The 23,637-nt window shown below is 42.5% G+C and overlaps 3 non-coding genes across 3 annotated transcripts; all 3 read left to right on the top strand.

Moving 5' to 3' along the window:
• Positions 1–12,559: 12,559 nt before the first annotated feature.
• Positions 12,560–12,652, top strand: Trnam-cau. Its single transcript has 2 exons — positions 12,560–12,596; positions 12,617–12,652. It is a non-coding gene; the product is annotated as a tRNA-Met (tRNA).
• A 1,093-nt stretch (positions 12,653–13,745) lies between these two features.
• Positions 13,746–13,838, top strand: Trnam-cau. The gene is made up of 2 exons: positions 13,746–13,782; positions 13,803–13,838. It is a non-coding gene; the product is annotated as a tRNA-Met (tRNA).
• A 1,032-nt stretch (positions 13,839–14,870) lies between these two features.
• On the top strand, positions 14,871–14,963 carry Trnam-cau. Its single transcript has 2 exons — positions 14,871–14,907; positions 14,928–14,963. It is a non-coding gene; the product is annotated as a tRNA-Met (tRNA).
• The last annotated feature ends 8,674 nt before the right edge of the window (positions 14,964–23,637 follow it).

Here is a 23,637-nt window from a genome sequence, read left to right as displayed (position 1 = left end):
CTCTCGGGATGCCACTCAACCTTCGCAGTAGGGGATCGAGAGCCATCACATACAAAAGTGGTGAGAGCGGACATCCTTGACGAACCGAGCGTCTGATGCAGAACGGCTTCGAAAGGAAACCGTTCACCCGAACTATCGAGTCAATGTTGTGGTACAAAGCGATAAACCACCTGAAGAAGCCAAAGCCCAGGCCGAACCGCGCAAGCACCGTCGCTAAGTATCGATGGTCAACCCTATCAAAAGCTTTAGACTGGTCTAAATGTACCAATGCCCCACCTTTGCCAGATTTATTACCAACCCTCTCTGGTATAGCGAATAAGATGGAGGGTATCCTGAATGGTTCTGCTTGGGATGGCACATGTCTGTGACTCCCCGACTATACCATTCGCAACACGCGCCAATCTTTTTCCTAAGACCTTGGCCAAAATCTTAACTTCTGCGTTTAACAGAGTGATGGGCCTGAAATTCTCTATAACGTTCTCCTTGTCCGGGTCCTTTCTGACCAACGTCACTACTTCCCGGTGCACAGATCTGGGGATAAACCCATTCTGTTGCCAGTTCGCGTACATATCAGCCAGTAGATGCCCGAACAAGTCTGGCATACATTTATACAGCTCGTACGGAAGACCATCAAGTCCCGGCGACTTACCTAATTTACAGTCGGCCAAAGCCTCCATCACCTCCACAGGCGTGATTGACCCTTCGCAAGACTCCGCATCCGACCCCGAGAGGCATGGCAGCCCGGTAAGAAAGTCCTCGAGGGCTCTCCCACCACCAGGACTGCCGTCACCCCCGAACAGCTGGGCGAAGTACTCCCGAAAGGCCTCACACATTTTCTCGGGTTCGTTTACCAAGACACCATTTTGATTCGTCAAAGACCGAATAGTGGAACTATTTCCTTGCCGAGCTTCCACCACCCGGACCCATCCAGCGGCCTTGATTCCTTCACTTCCCATTGCACGTAACTTAGCTCTGGCAATACTTCCCATGTGTTGGGCTTCAAGATGCTGGTTTAACTCCAGTCTTTTCACCCTCGCTTGGTCCGCATTACCAGTCCTCCAGGCTTCTTCTAGTTTCTTAACTAGACCATCTCCTATTCTCTATGAGAACATATTTCAGTGGCAGGAAACATTTTAAACTATGTAAAACACCAGAGAAATAAACCTAGCTGTTTCTTGCAATATAGACATATGAAAGTAAAATTTTCCACGGACCCTTTAAAATACTACCATGAATCCCCAAGTTACTACTTTGCTTTCATGAACCCCACAAAATCTTATATGAACACCAAGGGTCATATGGACCCCAGTCTAGAACCGCTAGATGTTCTCACTCCCGTGCAAACCGGGATCAATAATGTGTCTTGTGACTCTAATGACACTACAGAGTGTCCCTGTGCTGTTTCTGCGTTCTTGAACTTCGTGGAGGCGCAATGGCCCAGTGGTTAGGGCAGCGGATTCGCGGTCGTAGGATCGCGGTTTCGATTCCCAGACCGGGCGTTGTGAGTGTTTATTGAGCGAAAACACCTAAAAGCTCCACGAGGCTCCGGCAGGGGATGGTGGTGATCCCTGCTGTACTCTTTCACCACAACTTTCTCTCACTCTTACTTCCTGCTTCTGTTGTACCTGTATTTCAAAGGGCCGGCCTTGTCACTCTCTGTGTCACGCTGAATATCCCCGAGAACTACGTTAAGGGTGCACGTGTCTGTGGAGTGCTCAGCCACTTACACGTTAATTTCATGAGCAGGCTGTTCCGTTGATTCGGATCAACGGAACCCTCGTCGTCGTGACCGACGGAGTGCTTCCTTCCTCTTGAACCTCACCACGATGGCTCCAAACTTCTTCCCTCTGGCTAGATATGTAATGTCCTGCCAGATGGCTGGGTACACCATTTGCATTTCTTTCTTCGCTCCAAGTAAATATCTCTTTTTAATACAGATCGTATTTAGTTACTCTTTAAATGGCAGTGAAATTCTCCGCATAGTTGCTCTCTTTGAACATAGTTACTGATTTTGTAGCAGGTATCTCATTTACTTTGTGAATGTCGAGGGTATCATTTGAGCCATTGTTCTCATTGTAACAAGGATATTAGTTACACGTTCACTCACTTAGGAAAAACAGAGATCTCATTAACATATTTGCTCTCTTTGTAGCATCGATCTCATTACATTAATTTCTATAATTTTTTTTTTTTAGGAATAGAAGGCGGCGAGCTGGCAGAAACGGTTGCACGCCGGGCGAAATGCGTAGCCGTATTTCGCTGCCGCTACGTTCTGAGTTCAAATTCCGCCGAGGTCGACTTTGCCTTTCATCCTTTCAGGGTCGATAAATTAAGTACCAGTTACGCACTGGGGTCGATGGAATCGACTTAATCCCTTTGTCTGTCCTTGTTTGGGCTTTGGGCTTTGTGTTTAGCTCCTTGTGGGCAGTAAAGAAATATATATATTTTTTTTAGGAATGGTGAATCTCGAAGCAGATAAACTTAAATGACAGTGTGTAATTACTGAGTTAAAAAAGCATTTTGGAGAGAAAAAGTTGAAGGCTCCCTCCCACGCAGTGGGACTGAACCCGGAACCATGTGGTTGGGAAGCAAGCTTCTTACTACACAGCCACTGGCGTGTTTCCACACACTTTCTGTCAACCAAGTTCATTCATAGGGCACTAGGGCACTAGTCGGCACGGGGCTGTAGAAGAAGACACTTGCCCAAGGTACTGTGCTGTGGGACTGAACCGTAACCACATGACTACAACCCGAGCTCCTTAAGCAATGCTTCCAAGAGAAATGTGGGAAAATTAGATCCTGATGACAAGATAACTAGTCCGCGCGGGACTGTAGAAGAAGAGACACTTGCCCTAGGTACTGTGCAGTGGGATTGAACCGTAACCCCATGGCTACAAACCAAGCTCCTTAAGCAATGCTTCCAAGAGAAATGTGGGAAAATTAGATCCTGATGCTGAGATAACAGTTCTGTGAATAAAATCGTATAAACATTTTAAATAAGTCCGCATCTTCTAAGCGAAGAACTTGCTGTTATAGAAATGAGATGCGTGACTATAATTCTTAACATTGTAACTGCGTGTGTAAGGTTCTAACTTATAAACAATGGTAAAGAAAATGTTGATAAAATGTTTCATTTCATAGTTTAGCTCTGAGTCACAATTGTTTAATACAAATTACGGAACGTTATTTGTTAGATAGCTTTAGCATTCTATGGTATATTGACTTAATGATTAGGAATAGAAGAATGTGTTATCAGAACTTAAAAAGAAAACACACACACACACACACACAATATTTTATCTTTCTTTTTATTACAAGGTATTGGTATATATATATATATATATATGTGTGTGTGTGTGTGTGTGTGTGTGCGTGTGTGTATGTATGTATATATATATATGTGTGTATGTGTGTATGTATGTATATATATATATGTATATATATATATATAATATATATATATATGTATATATATATGTGTGTGTGTATGTGTGTATGTATGTAAATATATATGTGTGTGTGTGTGGTGTGTGTGTGTGTGTGCGTATGTATGTATGTATATATATATATATATATTATATATATATATATATATATATATATTATGTATATATATATGTATATATATATATATATATACCGGAGTAAACACATAAATGTGAAACAAGGTGGAAAAAAGAGTACTCAAATACCAGCGGTAGAGTAATATGCTTTATTCAAAAGCAGCAGAAAATTCAACAAAACCTGTTACTCTGAGTTTCACGTTACCGTTCGTCGGACAGTTTTTGCAAGAAAAAAATAATATATATGTAACATACATACATTCATACATACATGTGTATGCGTCCACACACTGACCCACACACATGCGCACAAACAAACAAAAAGAACGCTGCTCGGATAACGGACAGAAACATACGCGTGCACGCACGCACACACACACACACATGCACATATGACGAGTTTCTACACACTTTCTGTCCACCATGTTCACTCATAGGGCATTGGTCGGCTCGGGACTATAGTGGAAGACACTTGCCAAAAATTTCATGGAGATACATGGCGTATTTCAATCATTAGACTACACTATGCTGGGATACAGCCTCGAACAATTCAGGAGAATAGATACTTTTAATATTTTTTGTTTAAGTCTGGTTCTTATTGTATCGGTCTCTTTTGTCGTACTACTAAGTTATGGGACATATACGAGACAACGCATACCCCTCACACATGGATCTAAGAAAGAACTTATGCGTAGTAGAAAGATGGATCTAAGAAAGAACTTATGCGTAGTAGAAAGATCACGTATTCTTTTTAGATCCGAGAATGCTACTACACTGCTTAATTCCAGATCTGAAATTTTTAGCAGGTGCAAACATATGAACAAGTTTCTCTTGTCGAACTGAAGTTCACAACCCGCTCCGAATCGAGTGGTTGTCTTCCAGACTTTGGTATCCTTTCCGTTATATCGTTCCGCACCAGTTTCATTAACTATTGATTCTACAAACAAACAGGACGAAGATCTTGGTTTTCTTGCTTTTCTGTGTTTTTTTCTTCTTCTCATTTTCTCACGGTCCAGCATCCTTATTTTTAAATAAAATCTAACGCATGAATTGAGACTGAAAGATTTTTTTGGAGATACATGGCGTGTTTTATAAATCTGCCAATTTAAAGTATCGTAAAAGCTTGAAATTATTAGTAGATTTTTCATAATTGTATATATATATATATATATAGGCGCAGGAGTGGCTGTGTGGTAAGTAGCTTGCTAACCAACACATGGTTCCGGGTTCAGTCCCACTATGTGGCATCTTGGGCAAGTGTCTTCTGCTATAGCCCCGGGCCGACCAATGCCTTGTGAGTGGATTTGGTAGACGGAAACTGAAAGAAGCCTGTCGTATATATATATATATATATATATATGTATGTGTGTGTGTGTGTATGTGTGTTTGTCCCCCTAGCGTTGCTTGACAACCGATGCTGGTGTGTTTACGTCCCCGTAACTTAGCGGTTCGGCAAAAGAGACCGATAGAATAAGTACTGGGCTTACAAAGAATAAGTCCCGGGGTCGATTTGCTCGACTAAAGGCGGTGCTCCAGCATGGCCGCAGTCAAATGACTGAAACAAGTAAAAGAGTAAAAGAGTATATATATATGTGTGTGTGTGTGTGTGTGTGTGTACAGGAGCATTGGTTATAGAACAAACATTAAATTTGGGTCGACTTTACACACAACACCACACCTCAAACATAGACGTCATTGATTGGTTGAAATTGCAGAAATTGAAGGAAAAACAACAACAAATATCTTACAAACTATAGAATTTTCTCAATAAAGCCAAGAGAAAAAGATGTTTTATAAACACATTCTACCAGTATACGAAGTTTAAAAGTGTTTAGTTTCGTGGAAATTATTTTTAAAAACTGCCGTTCAAACCGAAAAGATCCGTATTTATTATCTCTGTTGGTAATAAAAAAAAACAGATACTAAATGCATAAAAGTAGATGATATTTGCCCAAGTTACCACCCAATGGGATTGGAAGTAAACCCCCCACGGGTTTGTGATGCAAACTTCGTAACCTCATAACTACACCTGCGCCCTGGGAATCTAACTTTTACTGTTCTCTCCGGACAAGGCAACGGCAAGGTTTTCGTTTTCCTTCTCCGTCTCAGAGGAAAATCTCAGATACTTGCGGTTCTTTCTTTCTTTCTTTCTTTCCTTCTTTCTTTCCTTCTTTCTTTCTTTCTTTCTTTCTTTCTTTCTTTCTTTCTTTCTTTCTTTCTTTCTTTCTTTCTTTCTTTCTTTCTTTCTTTCTTCCTTTCTATCTTTCTTTCTTTCCTTCCTTCTTTCTTTCTTTCTTTCTTTCTTTCTTTCTTTCTTTCTTTTTTGCGTTAGATCACAAACAACATCAGCTCTTCCATTTTAAAAAAATTATCCTCCGGTAATCATTTTTATATTCACTATTTTTTTTTTCTAATTTAGCCAAAAGACCAACAACTATAAAATGAGAAGGTTTCTATAAACCATCGAGTCCAGAACTTGACAAGCACTTTACTTTATCGACCTCGGAGGTATGAATGAATTGTGGACATCAACGCAATTTTCCTTCAGCTAGTGTTTGCAAGGGACATTACTCCTTTTAATATATTTGTTGAAGGGACATAACTCTCTGCTCGAAGTCAGCCTTGGTGACGCAAATCTATGATAAAGGCATTCCAGGCACGATTGTCAATCTCTGAATCAGAATGTGCGTCGATGACAATTTATTATAGTATGACGTTTCCTGGTTTTAGATAGTGTGTAATTCGGGGGGAGATTTGGCTGGTATTTTTTAACAGCTTTTGTTCTTTTGTTGGTTCGTGGAAGGTCAACAGTGATGTTCGGGTGAATAAAGGATTGAATAAAGTGAATAAAGTGTGCTTGTTTTACGAATGTTTGACTCATCTCTACATGAGTTCGACATTAAAATCTGTGTCTTACTTGAATATATTCGTGTGGAAATGCTGAATTACAATACAATAACGACCTATATCAAAGGTACAGATTTATTTAGCTAGAACAGGTTACAAGCCGAAGCGGCGAAGAAGGGGGCAAAAATATATATAAAGAATTTGAAAGACTGCCTTTTAGGTCTTATAAATTGAGCGCTTCTATGCGGTCTGTGTTTCGTAAGAAAATATATAACTATTTATATCTATGTGTATATATACATACATACATATATATATACATATATATATACATATATATATATATATATATTATATATATATATATATATATATATATATATATATATGTATGTATGTATGTATGTATGTATGTATGTATGTATGTATGTATGTATGTATGTATGTATATGGAGGCGCAATGGCCCAGTGGTTAGGGTAGCGGACTCGCGGTCGTATGATCGCGGTTTCGATTTTCAGACCGGTCGTTGTGAGTGTTTATTGAGCGAAAACACCTAAAAAGCTCCACGACGCTCCGGCAGTGGGTGGTGGCGATCCCTGCTGTACTCTTTCGCCACAACTTTCTCTCACTCTTTCTTCTGTTGGCCTGCTCGCTTAGCCAGTGGGGTGGCGTCATTTGAAGGCCAAAACAATGCGAAGCGCATTGTGACCAGCGATGTGTAGCAACATCTGATAGCCTGGTCGGTCACGTGATGGTGGTGATATATATATATATATATATATATATGCTTCACAATTTCTGTACACCAAATTCACTTATAGGGCATTAAAGTATTGGGACTATAGTATTAGGGACTCCAGCTCCGGATTTTCTGTCGGGGTTTACTCCCTTAGCCTTCCCCAGGAGGGGGTCTTGCCGTAAGGCAGCGGAGGTTTGAAATTGGAGTTTCTTTCTCCTAGTTGGGCTACCCAGTCAAGGCTATCGAGTCCCAACTACCCGAAGCAACTGAATGTGCGTCTATGACAATTTAATATAGTATGACCTTCCTGGTTTTAGATAGTGTGTAACTCAAGTTTCCCATGCAATTGGACTGAACCCAAAAACCACGTGACTGAGAAGCTATCGTCTTACTACGCAACGTAAATTGGTCGGAATTGGCACCGTTTTTAGATTTAAAATAATAACAAAAACACATAAAATAACAGGAATTCATGAATGATCAACTTTAGGCAAAAAATTAAAAAAGAAAGGATAAAAATAACAGTACTTGACAGTAATCAATTCGTGTGTTGTTCAAGTCGAATGAAAGCTGCAACATTCTTTAGAATGATATTACTGAGAGACCTTCTCACGCTATCTCTAAACATTTATTTAGTAGATAATTTCTGTTTTTTCTGAAATAGAAAACAGTCATAATTAGAAAAGCACGAAGTTATAATTAAAACACGCCAGGTGACTGTGTTGCTAATTACACTATAGAGTCCTCATTATCACCTATGTATAATTATAAACTTAATGATTTGAAAGAATCTCGTGACCTTAAACGTACTGGGAAAAGTTCATCGACCTCTCTGTTTTCTTTAATGACTTTAAAACGATTACGGACGATGGCAGTAAACAAACACAAAAAGCTCATTTTTCTGTAGTGGAATGGAAGCACTCCGTCGGTTACGACGACGAGGGTTCCGGTTGATCCGAATCAACGGAACAGCCTGCTCGTGAAATTAACGTGTAAGTGGCTGAGCACTCCACAGACACATGTACCCTTAACGTAGTTCTCGGGGATATTCAGCGTGACACAGAGAGTGACAAGGCCGGCCCTTTGAAATACAGGTACAACAGAAACAGGAAGTAAGAGTGAGAGAAAGTTGTGGTGAAAGAGTACAGCAGGGATCACCACCACCCCTGCCGGAGCCTCGTGGAGCTTTAGGTGCTTTCGCTCAATAAACACTCACAACGCCCGGTCTGGGAATCGAAACCGCGATCCTACGACCGCGAATCCGCTGCCCTAACCACTGGGCCATTGCGCCTCCACATCATTTTTCTGTAGTGTAGTATTTACGAATATATATAAAAAAAACCCTTGGCGGACCAACGAGAAACATATTATCTACATCGAAAAGGAAAGTTTAAAAAAAAACTGTCGTAGATCGAGACTGCAAAAGTCACGAAGAAGTCACTTAATCTGCTTATATGACTGAATCGATTTAATCCGTTTGTCTGTCCTTGTTTGTCTCCTCTATGTTTAGCCCCTTGTGCGCATCCTTTCGGGGTCGATAAATTAAGTACCAGTTATGCACTGGGGTCGATGTGATCGACTTAATCCGTTTGTCTGTCCTTGTTTGCTCCCTCGGTGTTTAGCCCCTTGTGGGTAGTAAAGAAATAGGTATTTCGCCTGTCTTTACGTTCCGAGTTCAAATTCCGCCGAGGTCGACTTTGCCTTTCATCGTTTCGGGGTCGATAAATTAAGTACCAGTTACGCACTGGGGTCGATGTAATCGATTTAATCCGTTTGTCTGTCCTTGTTTGTCCCCTCTGTGTTTAGCCCCTTGTGGGTAGTAAAGAAATATATATGTAGCACCAAAAACCCTTCAAATATAAACTACCGTCTTAAAACAAGAAGTATACATTGGACATAGCCGGGAGTGGTAGCGGGGATAAGCTCCCATTGCCTACAAAGTGTTCCCACGGCGTGCGTCTCAAATAGTCTCTGACAGTCAAGTCCAACTCCTGGCCTTCCCGCAGCGAAACTGTTCCCACTGAAAGGAGAAGGGGCAAAGGCGAGTCACTGGCGCCTTAAAACCAGTTGCTTCGGGTAGTTGGGACTCGATAGCCTTGACTGGCAGCCCAGCTAGGGGAGGGAAACTCTGATTTCAGACCTCCGCTGCCTTGCGGCAAGACCCCTCCTGGGGGAAGGCTAAGGGAGTAAACCCCGACAGAAAATCCGGAGCTGGAGTCCCTAAGGCGGCCTGACACAACACGTCATCACCGGCAACTCCCGCGACGCATCTGGTGCCAAGCTGTATCGACCCGTCGTTCCCTTGGAGCTACCAGCTGCGTGGAGAGGGGGGGGGGATCAAACTGCATGGGTAACAGCTGATCCCTCATACAAACCTGCCCAGGCCTTGTAGCTCAACATCCGAGCTACACCATCGTCTCTCGAGACGGACGGGTGCCGACGACGACACTGGACAATGCTGTCGTAGCGATATGGCTGACTTAGGGCAAAACAACAGCTGCCAATGGAAAGTGCAGACGATTATCTGAAGGAAAGAAAAACTTGATTTGTTTTCATACCATCTCCATATTGGAGTTCTGCCCAATATCTATTTATGGTATACTGCCACTAATACATTCATACTTCAAGCTAATTAACATCTAACACAAGGTGGCGAGCTGGCAGAACCGTTAGCACGCCGGGCGAAATGCGTAGCCGTATTTCGTCTGCCGTTACGTTCCGAGTTCAAATTCCGCCAGGGTCGACTTTGCCTTTCATCCTTTCGGGGTTGATAAATTAAGTACTAGTTACACACTGGGGTCGACTTAATCCGTTTGTCTGTTCTTGTTTGTCCCCTCTATGTTTGGCCCCTTGTGGGTAATAAAGAAATAAATATACAGATGATTTGAAAAGGTTCTATCCATTAACTCACAGATGTGCTGTCCACTCTAGGTTTTCTTTTCTTTTTTTTTATTGCAACTACATCGGCATATGCTCCTCTGTACTATCTACCTCAGCTTCTCCCCTTCAGTTGTGTAGCTAGCCCAAAATAGCCTTTGAGTTTGCATCTCCGCTGCCCCACCCCTCTTGTACAAGATTATGCAGCAGACCCCAAAAATGCCACCTGTGAAAAAGCATCGCCCCGAGTGGACCGCCCTTGTTGCGCCTTCCTACTCTAGATCAGCATCATCCACTATATCTTTTCCTCTTCTATCTTCTAGTAACAATAATCCTTTCTACTATATGCACAAAACCTGAAATTTGGGGTGTGTAACGGGTACTTATTTCATTGACCCCGAAAGGATGAAAGGCAAAATCGACCTCGGCAGAATATGAACTCAAAATGTGAAGACAGACGAAATACCTATTTCTATTTATTTACTACCCACAAGGGTCTAAACACAGAGAGGACAAACAAGGACAGACAAACAGATTAAGTCGATTATATCGACCCAAGTACGTAACTGGTACTTAATTTATCGACCCCGAAAGGATGAAAGGCAAAGTCGACCTCGGCGGAATTTGAACTCAGAACGTAACGGCAGACGAAACACTTATTTCTTTACTACCCACAAGGGGCTAAACACAGAGAGGACAAACAAGGACAGACAGACAAACAGATTAAGTCGATTATATCGACCCCAGTGCGTAACTGGTACTTATTTAATCGACCCCGAAAGGATGAAAGGCAAAGTCGACCCCGGCGGAATTTGAACTCAGAACGTAACGGCAGACGAAATACGGCTACGCATTTCGCCCGGCGTGCTAACGCTTCTGCCAGCTTGCCGCCTTTCTAGTAGTAGTAATAATAATAATAATAATTTATTCTTTTATTGGCCTCAAGGGCTCAGATACAAAACATTAAAAGACATGCAGCAACATTAAAGACAAAAACAGGACGATGCAATGGGTTTTCGCGTGTATATAATGTAATTAAAAAGGGGAACAAATTAAACTCCCAATAGAAGAGGCGTTTTAAGGTCCTCGTGGAAAAACCCACAAAAGCCACGGGTGCCTGAACAACAGAGCAAAAGCCCTTCTACTTTTTTTTACAGGTGTACGCTCAGAACTGGTCCTTTCACACTAGCCATTCTTCCAACATTCACCCACCTTTCAAAAAACTTGCTACAAGGCAACACTTCCCTCTCCAACCGCAACTTCCTTTTCAAGTTTCTCTTGAAAAAGTTGATGAAGGTTTGGCCAAAGAGGAAAATGTCTGTCTTTGGCCCTTTCAAACGGATCCACCATACTACCTCTTTTGCTACAGCCACTAGACAAATAAAAGTTGCCTGCGCCTCCCGGCCAAACGAGGGTGGCGGGGAAATTTTCACAATGGATTCAGAAGATAGCCGGATTCATCCTACACGCGACAGCAGGTGTTCAACATAAACCCACAGGTCAGCAATACTCGGGCACTGGACTAGGGCGTGCAGAACGGTTTCATCGTTCTGGGCGCACTTCGAGCTGGCCCGGCTGACGGCACTTCCGTGTCTGTAAAGTTTATCTCCAACAGGCAGCGCCCCTCAGTAGCACTGCCAGGCAAGGGATTTCTGCAAGTTATCCATAGGCCCTGGCCCGAAAGTTCTCCGAAACAGACCGGTTAGTTGATCTTCATCGACACCCAGAGTTACCCCGAGAACGTCGTCGCACTTTCCTTTCACTAGCCCTCTATAGAACGTTAGAGTAGAACTACCATCGACAGCATTACCCGTCAGGCGGAGGGCTGTGAGCGCTTGACGTCACTCGAGGTGCCAAGCGCCCCTCCTCGGTCTACGTCTAATCCAGGATTGCAGCTCAGTCAAAGAGACAAACTGTAGAAAAGTGTCCCTTACAAACGGTGGCCACACCTGCTCACTGTCAAGGAAATGCTGGAGATGCCGCAACCTGAGCGCTTGTCTGCGCATCAGTAACCACGGCATGCCCAGCCCTCCATTCAGCAGCTGTTGACAGCAGATGGAGCACCTGACCAGTGGAACCTGATCCTTCCACAGAAAGCGGAAGAGTAAGCGCACCAGCTTGGTCAACCAGCAAACAGGGCAAGGGACGACTGTCAAGCGGTAATAGATGACGGATGCGATGGTCGCATTCGCCACCTCCGCCCGACCTTTCAGGGACAGCTTTCTCTCGGCCCATTTCTGGGTGAGAATGGCTACCCTGCTCATCACTTTGTCCCAGTTCTTCAGCTGGGAATCCGGACCAAACCAAACTCCGAGCAACGTAACGGTACCGTCTGTTGAGCGCCCCATCACGCTGCTGGACGTCATGAACTTGCCTCTCCAGGTGCCGAGTTGCAAGCCCACTGACTTTTCTGCATTAATTTTAGCTCCTGTTACCGCTTCATATTCCTGTAGTGTTTCTCGAATCAGGTCTATATGCCTGAAATAATTGCATAAATACCAAATACTATACTACAATAACTACTTCCTAAGCGCCTCGGTAGCGCAGTAGGCAGCGCGTCAGTCTCATAATCAATGCGAAGAAAGAGCCATCTGAAGGTCGTGAGTTCGATCCTCACCCGGGGCAGTACTTTTTTTTTTATATAAATTGTTAACGAAATGTCTATGTCAGTTAGTGTCGTCTGTATAATAGCATGTGTGTATACATATGCATATACACATGCTATGATACTTCCGCAGTAGTGGCTCAAGGGTCAGTACGTACAGAAGGGAGGAGAGAAGGCAACCTTGACGCACCGAACACAAGATTCTGAATGGCTCCGACAGGTGACCATTCACCCGAACAACTGAGTAGATGCCGTTGTACAAAGCAGCAATCCAACCGCGGAAAACTGGACCGAAACCGGCTGCCTTGAGAACAGCTGCCAAGTATTGATGGTCGACCCTATCAAAGGCTTTAGATTGATCTAAATTGATCAGAGCCCCACCCATGCCAGCTTAGTTACCCACCCTCTCTATGATGTAGCGCATAAGTTGGAGGTCATCGTGAATACTCCTGGATAGGATGGCGCGTGTTTGCGCGTTGTCAACCAGTTTAGATCGACCCCAGTACGCAACTGGTACTTAATTCATCGACCCCGAAAGGATGAAAGGCAAAGTCGACCTCGGCGAAATAATAATAATGATAATAATAATTACAATAATGGTTTCAATTTTTGGCACAAGGCCAGCAATTTTAGGGGAAGGGAAGTCAATTACGTTTGCCCCAGTTCTCAACTGGTACTTATTTTATCGACCCTAAAAGGATGACAGCCAAAGCGGAATTTGAACTCAGAACGTATAATGGCTTCAAATTGTGGCACAGGGCTGGCAGATTTTGAAGGGAGGGGAAAAAATCGCTTACTTCGACCCTAGTGCTTGACTGGTACTATATTTTATCGAACCGGAATGGCTGAAAAACAAAGTTGACGTCGGCTGGATATGAACTGAGCACGACTAGCCAAAATCGCAAAGCATTTTGATTATACTACCTCTTCTACCTTGTACGTGTGGGTGTGGATGTATGTGAGTGAGAGAGAGCAGTGTGTCTATGTGCAAGCAAGTATGAATGTGTATATGTACATATATGTGTGTGCATGGATAGCCGTCGACAGTGTGATTGTCGGTTAAAGGCTGAAATAATTACATAAATACCATACTAGAACGAATACTTTCTAAGCGCCTCGGTAGCGCAGTAGGCAGCGCGTCAGTCTCATAATCAATGCGAAGAAAGAGCCATCTGAAGGTCGTGAGTTCGATCCTCACCTGGGGCAGTACTTTTTTTTTTTTAATACGGAATCCACGAATTAACACTTCAGTGATAGGAAATCCCTATTAATAATTCTTATTTAGTATTTGAAATCCTTAATAATTCAGGTTTTCAGATATTGCGATTCATACAAATATAATTCATATTCAATAAAGAGTTCTGTTGTGTCTGGGGAGAGTCATTCTCTTTTGGTGTCTTATAATTTAACATAGGCGCAGGAGTGGCTGTGTGGTAAGTAGCTTGCTTACCAACCACATGGTTCCAGGTTCAGTCCCACTGCGTGGCATCTTGGGCAAGTGTCTTCTACTATAGCCTCGGGCCGACCAAAGCCTTGTGAGTGGATTTGGTAGACGGAAACTGAAAGAAGCCCGTCGTATATATGTATGTATATATATATATGTGTGTATGTTTGTCCCCCTAGCATTGCTTGACAACCGATGCTGGTGTGTTTACGTCCCCGTAACTTAGCGGTTCGGCAAAAGAGACCGATAGAATAAGTACTGGGCTTACAAAGAATAAGTCCTGGGGTCGATTTGCTCGACTAAAGGAAATTTTACCGGTGAGTGTGTTAAATTATAAGGCACCAAAAGAGAACGACTCTCCCCAGACACAACAGAATATACTTCAACACACGAACTCACATAAAGAATCTTGCAAACCAAATCCAACCAAATCCAAAAACGAAGCAATAAAGAGTTCTCCCCCTTGAAAGGGACTCGTCCAAGTCTTCATCGTCGTGTGATGAATGTGGTAAATAAGAGTCTACGTAATTATTGCATTTTCTTCGTTAAATGGAGAATAGTAAAATCAATTCCTTTAGGATCTGAATTTGGAATCTGGAGAGACGTAATGTACCCTGGCTACGCAGAGGAGAGGGCATGACTATCACATTAACAGACACCAGAACTTTTCTTTTGGTCTAAATTTTAGTTATCTCCCTTGAGTAAGAAAGCCGTCGACAGCCTGATTGTCGGTTAATAGCTGAAATAATTGCATAAATACCAAATACTTATACTACAACAAATGCTTTCTAAGCGCCTCGGTAGCGCAGTAGGCAGCGCGTCAGTCTCATAATCAATGCAAAGAAAGAGCCATCTGAAGGTCGTGAGTTCGATCCTCACCCGGGGCAGTACTTTTTTTTTTTTTTATAATTTGTTAACGAAATATTTCTGAACACATTTTATACCAATATATATTCTGTGGTAACATTGTTTCTTTTATCTTCTGATTAGATATTAATTACCTAGGAAGTACAGCTAATTATTGATTATAACCAGTTATAATCTACATTGGCAAAAGACCCCAGTGCGTAACTGGTACTTAATTAATCGACCCCGAAACGATGAAAGGCAAAGTCGACCTCGGCGGAATTCGAATTCAGAACATAACGGCAGACAAAATACCTATTTCTTTACTGCCCACAAGGGGCTAAACACAGAGAGGACAAACAAGGACAGACACACGGATTAAGTCGATTATATCGATCCCAGTGCGTAACTGGTACTTATTTAATCGACCCCGAAAGGATGAAAGAGCAAAGTCGACCTCGGCGGAATTTGAACTCACAACGTAACGGCAGACGAAATACCGCTAAGCATTTCGCCCGGTGTGCTAACGTTTCTGCCAGTGCGCTGCCTTTATACTCTTTTGATACCAACCTGATGCCACCCTTGGTTCTATGATAGAAACTTGTTATTTTAACCCTCTAGCATTCAGATTACTCTGTCATGTGTAATGCTTATTTATTCATTGTTTTGTATTAATCACACATTATCTCATAGCTTTGAGATTTCAATGATGTGATTGTATATTTTTAGAATGACATTGTAGGATAGTTGTGAGGAGCTGGGTCTGGCTAGTTTGGAATATAAAGCAGGTAGAATATTTGGGTCTGATATGGCTCATTTAAATGCTAAAAGCTTAAAGTGATTTATATAAAAATCTATCAAAATTTTATGTTGCTTCAAACACTAGCTTAAAAATGGAGTTATTTCACTAAACACTACATAATATTCAAATTAGGAGAAATGAAAACAAGTGTATTTTCAACTGAAATATCATATCAAAAGGGTTAATAATACATGAAAAAGTCTCCAAAAAGTATTCTATAACTCCAAACAGCTAGATCACAGAGTAGTTAGTTGTTTTTGTTTGTTTGTTTTCTTTTGCTTTTTTTTTTTTAATATCCATTTATACTCTCCATCCACTTTGTTGAGAACCATACTCTGCACTCTCCCCAGGATTGAACCTATTTCTTCCATATGCCTACAGTTAATGGTGCTGAGTGAAACATGACATGGGGCTGGAAACATGACATGGGATTGGAAAGTTTGTTTCCATCCACTTGATTTCCAAATTAAGTACCAGTTACGCACTGGGGTCGATGTAATCGACTTGATACGTCTGTCTGTCCTTGTTTGTCCCCTCTGTGTTTAGCCCCTTATGGGTAGTAAAGAAATAGGTATCAAAAGAGTTAAAGGTGTGGAACTTTTGTATATATTGAACACAATAAACAATGCATGGATTTTACGCTACTTGTGAAAATACATTCATCCTTGTACAGTGATAACTACTTAAGTACCATCACATATAATGTTATCAAAAGTAATCAGTCCCAAACTGATTACAATAAGCAGCTTCCACTGTATACATAAATCGTAAGATGTACCCTGTGTAAGCTATGGACACATAAGAGGTGCAGCAATATCAAAGGAAGGCTAACTGGGAAGATAGTTTTTGTGTGTGGCAAATGCTCAGGAGCAATAAACACTGAAGATGTGCAGAGAACAACTTCCGCCACATTCCAGGGAGAAAAACTAGAAGTAGTTGATAGCTTCCGTTACCTAGGTGACCTAGTCAGTAGCGGGGGAGGGTGCGCTGAAAGTGTAACTGCTAGAATAAGAATAGCTTGGGCAAAGTTCAGAGAGCTCTTACTTCTGCTGGTGACAAAGGGACTCTCGCTCAGAGTAAAAGGTAGACTGTATGATGCATGTGTACGAACAGCCATATTACATGGCAGTGGAACATGGGCTGTGGCTGCTGAGGACATGCATAAGCTCACAAGGAATGAAGCCAGCTTGCTCCGATGGATGTGTAATGTCAGTGTGCATATACGAAAGAGTGTAAGTACCTTAAGAGAAAAGTTGGACCTAAGAAGCATCAGTTGTGGTGTGCAAGAGAGACAACTGCACTGGTATGGTCATGTGTTGCGAATGGATGAGGATAGCTGTGTGAAAAAGTGTCACACCTTAGCGGTTGCGGGAACCTGTGGAAGAGGTAGACCCAGGATGAAGTGGTGCATGGCCTTCGAACATTAGGCCTCGCTGAGGCAATGACTTGTGACTGAGACTTCTGGAAATATGCTGTGCTTGAGAAGACCCGGCAAGCCAAATGAGACCATAGCCTCGTGACCTATGCCAGGGGTGTAACCAGCCCACTTATGCATACCTTTCCTTCTTTGGACACTAGACTCTGCTTGCGAAGACCTGTTGAGGCAAGTGAAATCGAAATCAAATTTGATGACTGGCATCCGTGCTAGTGGGGCGCTAAGAGCACCATCTGAGCATGATTGTTGACAGAGCAGCTAACTGGCTTCTGTGCCGGTGGCACATAAAAGGCACAATTCGAGGCACTTGTGCCAGAGGCACATGTAAAAGAATTCGAGTGAGGTCGTTGCCAGTACCGCCTGACTGGCCCCCATGCCGGAGGCACATAAAAAGCACTCACTACACTCTCAGAGTGGTTGGCATTAAGAAGGTCATCCAGCTGTAGAAACTCTGCCAGATCAAGATTGGAGCCTGGTGCAGCCATCTGGTTCGCCAGTCCTCAGTCAAATCGTCCAACCCATGCTAGTATGGAAAGCGGACGTTAAACGATGATGATGATGATGACAGGCAGTCTGAGAGACATGCCAAGAAAATGGTTTTGGTATATTCTTTTTACTGTCTTTTTAAGTCTTCTAAATTCATACAATTAAACAATACAGGCCCAGGCAATAGCTAAGTGTTTAAGTAGCTCACTTTGCAACCATGTGGTTCCATGTCCAGATGCACTGATAGACACTGTGTCAGTGTCCCCAGGCTGACTTATGCCTTGAGTGAACTTGGTACATGAAAACTGTGTGGAAACCTGGTCTGTGTGCGTATTCAGGTTTGTCTCCCACAGCTGCTTCACAACCAGCTCTGGTTTGTTTATGTCACTGTAACTTACAGGTTCAGCAAGACTGATGGAATACCAAGCATACAAAAAAAAAAAATTAAATTAAATTTTAAAAAGTTGATTTGTTCAAGTGACTAAACTCTCTCTCCTTTACTCTTTTACTTGTTTCAGTCATTTGACTGCGGCCATGCTGGAGCACCGCCTTTAATCGAGCAACTCGACCCCGGGACTTATTCTTTGTAAGCCCAGTACTTATTCTATCGGTCTCTTTTGCTGAACCGCTAAGTGACGGGGACGTAAACACACCAGCATCGATTGTCAAACAATGCTAGGGAGACAAACACAGACACACAAACACATACACACACATATATATATATACATATATACGACAGGCTTCTTTCAGTTTCCGTCTACCAAATCCACTCACAAGGCATTGGTCGGTCCAGGGCTATAGCAGAAGACACTTGCCCAAGGTGCCACGCAGTGGGACTGAACCCGGAACCATGTGGTTGGTAAACAAGCTACTTACCACACAGCCACTCCTGTGCCTAAAGCAAGTAAGAAATAATCCACCATTCCAGTTTGCTGATCATAATTAAATAGAACGATGTCGTATTTGTCTTTCTCAGACAAGAGTGCGATGTGACAGAGAATGACGCCACTTCAGTAGAACAAGGGCAGGGAGTGAATTCTGGATAAAGGATGGGTAAGTGGTATGCGGAGTCGCATGGCTTAGAGGTTAGGGTGTTGGACATGTGAGCATAAGCTTGTGATTTCGATTCCTGGACTGAGCAATATGCTGCATTCTTGAGCACAATACTCCAGTCCACTCAGCTGGTAAAAATGAGTAATCCTAGGCACAGGAGTGGCTGTGTGGTAAGTAGCTTGCTAACCAACCACATGGTTCCGGGTTCAGTCCCACTGCGTGACATCTTGGGCAAGTGTCTTCTACTATAGCCTCAAGCCAGTGAAAAATTTGAGTGGATTTGCTAGACGGAAACTGAAAGAAGCCTGTCGTATATATGTATATATATATATATATATATGTATATGTGTGTTTGTGTGTCTGTGTTTGTCCCCCTAGCATTGCTTGACAACCGATGCTGGTGTGTTTACGTCCCCGTCACTTAGCGGTTTGGCAAAAGAGACCGATAGAATAAGCACTGGGCTTACAAAGAATAAGTCCCGGGGTCGATTTGTTCGACTAAAGGCGGTGCTCCAGCATGGCCGCAGTCAAAATGACTGAAACAAGTAAAAGAGTAAAGGGTAAAGAGAGACCGGCGTCCTGTCCAGAGAGGAATAATTAAGGCAGATAAACTGGCCCTGTGGTCCTTATGGAGTAACGTGGACTAACCATGGGTAAGTGGTTAGTATGAAGCTTTAGACACAATATGGGTGAGAAGAGGTGGAAATATGAGTGAACTGGGTGGGCCTGAGTGGAGGTGGCATGAGATCAGCCAGGTATGAAGAGCAGTGGACCACTGTCGCAGTAGTGGTGGCATAAAAGGTGTGAGAAGGCAGCACATTTGTTGGTGAAAGATTGGAATGAGTTGAAGAGGGGCTCTATGTCTGTCATTTGGGTACATAGCAGCAATTGTTGTTTGTTCCTTCTCGAGCCATGCCTGGCTCATAAGGGCCGGTTTTCCCGGTTTCTTGGCGTATAAGTTCCCCACCTGGACGGGACGCCGGTCTGTCACAGGTGAGCTGCAAGATGTAGGAGGAAAGAGTGAGAGAAAGTTGTGGCGAAAGAGTCAGCAGAAGTTTCGCCATTACCTTCTGCTGGAGCTTAGGTGTTTTGCTCATAAACACACACATCATCCGGTCTGAGATTCGAACACGCGATCCCTCGACCGCTGCTCTAACCACTAGGCCATGTGTCTCCACACACATAGCAGCAATGCTGTCACAGATGCTGACGTGTCCCATTACTCTTTACTCTTTTACTTGTTTCAGTCATTTGACTGTGGCCATGCAGAAGCACTGCCTTTAGTCGAACAAATCGCCCCAGGACTTATTCTTTATAAGCCTAGTACTTATTCTATCAGTCTCTTTTGCCAAACTGCTAAGTTACAGGAATGTAAACACACCAGCATCAATTGTCAAGCGATGTTGGGGGCGACAAACACAGACATACAAACACATATATACGACGGGCTTTTTTCAGTTTCCGTCTACCAAATCCACTCACAAGGCTTTGGTCGGCCCGAGGCTATAGTAGAAAACACTTGACCAAGGTGCCACGCAGTGGAACTGAACCTGGAACAATGTGGTTGGCAAGCAAGCTACTTACCACACAGCCACTCCTGCGCCCATTGTCAGTTTCACTTGAATATTATAAAGATTTAGTAACAGTTGGGTGTATATGTATATTCTGGCAAGTCTTTAACTCTTCAGCATTCAAACTGACCGTATCTGGCCAAAATATTCTGTTTTACACAGAAACTGGCCGGATCAGGCCTCTTACACCAACCCTACAATGTTGTTGCAAACATAAACAATCTCATCAGTGAAATCTTGAAGATACAACACAATGCATGATTAATTCAAAAACAATTCTTTAATTCTTTTACTTGTTTCAGTCATTTTGACAGTGGCCATGCTGGAGCACCACCTTTAGTCAAGCAAATCGACCCCAGGGTTGGTTTATTCTTTGTAAGCCTAGTACTTATTCTTTTAATCTCTTTTGCCGAACCGCTAAGTTATGGGGATGTAAACACACCAGCATCAGTTGATGTTGGGAGGGACAAACACATACATACATATCATCATCATCATCGTTTAACGTCCGCTTTCCATGCTAGCATGGGTTGGACGGTTCAACTGGGGTCTGGGAAGCCAGAAGGCTGCACCAGGCTCCAGTCTGATCTGGCAATGTTTCTATGGCTGGATGCCCTTCCTAACGCCAACCACTCCGTGAGTGTAGTGGGTGCTTTTTACATGCCATACGAAGTTGGCAAACGGCCACGATCGGATGGTGCTTTTTATGTGCCACTGGCATGGAGACCAGACGAAGCTGGCAATGGCCACAGTCGGATGGTGCTTTTTATGTGCCACCGGCACGGAGGGCAGTCAGGACGGCGCTGGCTTATATATATATACCAGAGTAAACACATATGAAGCTTTAGACACAATATGGGTGACAAGAGGTGGAAAAATGAGTGAACTGGGTAGGCCTGAGTGGAGGTGACAACCATCTCGGTTCTATTTTAACAAAACTGTCCAACGAACGGGAACGTGAAACTCCGAGTAACAGCTTTTGTTAAATTTCTGCTGCTTTTAAATAAAGTATATATACATATATACAATGGGCTTCTTTCAGTTTCCGTGTACCAAATCCACTCACAAGGCTTTGATCAGCCCAAGGCTATAGTAGAAGGCTCTTTCCCAAGGTGCCACACAATGGGACTGAACCTGGAACCATGTGGTTGGTAAGCAAGCTACTTACCACACAGCCACTCCTGTGAATATATAAATAAGCATTACATTTAACAGAATAACCTGAATTCTAAAGGTGTTAAAATGCATTGCTTGATTAAATCTATTTGGAGTCATATTGATTTGATTATCCACTGAAAGATAGAAGAGAGTTGTTTGATGAAGAAGGTGAGGATATGGAGGACAGACAGCTTCGGATGAACTCCAAAAACATACTTTCTCTTTTACTTGTTTCAGTCATTTGACTGTGGCCATGCTGGAGCACCGCCTTTAGTAGAGCAAATCGACCCCAGGACTTATTCTTTGTAAGCCTAATACTTATTCTATCAGACTCTTTTGCCAAACTGCTAAACACACCACCAAGAATTGAACCCACAACCTCACGATCATAAGCTCGCCGCTCTAACCACTGAGCCATGCACCTTCACAAGTAAAGATTAATTATAATTCTATTTTTGGTCGAGCTAGTCTCTTACTATTTAGAGTTTTGTTTGTGGGTGTGCAGGGTCATGAAGCAAGTTACAACCAAGTGGACTCACAGGCAAAACTCAGAGTAGCAAAAGACTGAGCTAACCAATAAAAATATGTATATAAACATATAGGCACAGGAGTGGCAGTGTGGTAAGTAGCTTGCTTACCAACCACATGGTTCCGGGTTCAGTCCCACTGCGTGGCACCTTGGGCAAGTGTCTTCTACTATAGCCTCAGGCCGACCAATGCCTTGTGAGTGGATTTGGTAGACGGAAACTGAAAGAAGCCCGTCGTATATATGTATATATGTGCGTGTGTGTGTGTTTGTGTGTCTGTGTTTGTCCCCCTAGCATTGCTTGACAACCGATGCTGGTGTGTTTATGTCCCCGTTACTTAGCGGTTCGGCAAAAAGAGACCGATAGAATAAATACTGGGCTTACAAAAGAATAAGTCCCGGGGTTGAGTTGCTCGATTAAAGGCGGTGCTCCAGCATGGCCGCAGTCAAATGACTGAAACAAGTAAAAGAGTAAAAGAGAGTAACCATATATATGAGTATATGTATGTATATACGTGTGCAACGTGGGTGTATCTGAGAATGTTTACATTCTGCACTTTGACATTCATATGAAAAAAAAAAGGCCTTGAGCTACAAATGGTGGTCTTTGCTGACAATTCCCAATTAACAAACAGTCTCTCTGCTTTTGAAGACATCTTCTCTCTATATATAAACGGCAAAATGTCTGTCTGTGTGTGTGTCCTTTATACAAATCCACAATTTTTCAGTTAGAGGGCTCGCACTTTCTATGGTCATTCAAAACCGTCCAAGGGAGGTCGTGCACATCTTTACATTTCCCCAGTCACCCCGCAAAGCCATTAAAAAATCAATAGAAATGACTTTTTTGTGAATTTTCTATCCAAAACCCAATCAAAATGCCCGAAACTTGATACACCAATTGAATGCCAGCTAGCTGTATGTGATTGGTCAGAGATTTGGACAGTACTCACGTGTATGTGCGCACAAACGCAGCTGTATATGCATGCACTAGCACCATGACCCGGCAACGCTGGGTCATAGTGCTAATCAAGAAAAAAAAACAAAAAACAACCCTCGATAATTTGTACTCATCTAAGCCATGCTAACATGGAAAAAAGGGATATAAAGGAAAATGAATAAAGACATAAAATCTAAACTCCAAAACAAATGGTTATTTTTTATGATTGTAATACAAAACATTTCTTCAGTCATGATCAAAGAACTACACAGGTAACATTTTCGGTAAACACCCAAAACATCTGCAGCAGCTGAAATCTAACAATATTTTTTTAAAGTGTTTATCATATTAGGGTAGGGTAGTCTTAGTATATTTCCTTTAAACTTTCTTATTAAAAAAAAAAAAAAAAGACGAATGATTAATGGAGAGAGGATGAAATATAATATCCAGAGATCCTTTGTTGAAAGAAAGTCTTTCAATGGATAACATTTAAAACGTAGAAGAAAACTGGGACTAATTTAAAATTTATAAAATTTCAGTGCATAATTTGATTTTAACCCTTTAGTATTTAAACCAGCCAAAATATTTAATCTGTTTTATGTTCAAACTGACAAGATCCAGGCCCTCGCACCTACCCTACAATGTTATTCTACATGAAGTAATTACACCATCAAGATCTTGAAGATATGAGATAATGCATGATTAATTCAAATCAATGGGAATCAATAGGCATTATGCTTGATA

The sequence above is a fragment of the Octopus sinensis genome, linkage group LG14 (genome assembly GCF_006345805.1).
Source record: "Octopus sinensis linkage group LG14, ASM634580v1, whole genome shotgun sequence".
Taxonomy (NCBI): Eukaryota; Metazoa; Mollusca; class Cephalopoda; order Octopoda; family Octopodidae; genus Octopus; species Octopus sinensis.
The sequence above is the reverse complement of the archived record's forward strand: the minus strand, read 5'-3'. Positions and strand labels throughout refer to the sequence as shown.